Raw genomic sequence first — 606 nt, forward strand, 5'->3', positions numbered from 1 at the left:
CAAATTTGTGTTGGAGGAAATGCATTCTGGATGCTCACAAGGGACAAGGATTTTGAAATTTTGTTTCCAATAATTTGGCATATTGTCAGGAGACCTCTGTCCTTTCAAAGGAACATTATGTTGGGAAAGGTAGAGGATCAGAAAAAGAAAGGAAGACCCCAACATGATGGTCTTGAGCATATCAGGGATTGTGAGAATGGTGCAGCATAGTACAAGGTTTAGATCTGTTGTTCATTGCTGAGAAATACGTGACTCAGTGGCACCTAACAACAATAACAAAATCAGATTGTCCCATTCATCATCCAGTGAGGAACTAGATGGCTGCTACTTTCCATTTCTTTTGTATATAATTTTAAAATGAAAAGGCATGCCATTAGTAATCCTATTATATCTTTCTATTGACGTACTTGGATATAATTGAGGCCTGTCATCAAACATATTTCTTCTACTGCATTAAATGTATTTCTGAACAGTAGGGTAAAATTTGTTTGCCTTTTTGATGAAAACAGAAACATAAGCGTAAGTAAAAAAACCCAATCAAACAAATCAGAATTACCTTTTGCATATTTTCCATCTTATCAGATCCTCTGTCATTCTGAGAAATTA

At 35.3% G+C, this 606-nt stretch overlaps 1 protein-coding gene across 4 annotated transcripts in view; it reads left to right on the forward strand.

Annotated features, from left to right (window-relative positions):
• Nucleotides 1-606, forward strand: part of DNM3 (dynamin 3) — an 875,056-nt gene that overhangs the window by 70,844 nt on the left and 803,606 nt on the right. The gene's annotated exons all lie outside the window — the stretch shown is intronic.

The sequence above is a fragment of the Elephantulus edwardii genome, unplaced genomic scaffold, assembly GCF_000299155.1.
Source record: "Elephantulus edwardii isolate Elephantulus edwardi_28Jun2011 unplaced genomic scaffold, EleEdw1.0 scaffold00057, whole genome shotgun sequence".
Classification (NCBI taxonomy): domain Eukaryota; kingdom Metazoa; phylum Chordata; class Mammalia; order Macroscelidea; family Macroscelididae; genus Elephantulus; species Elephantulus edwardii.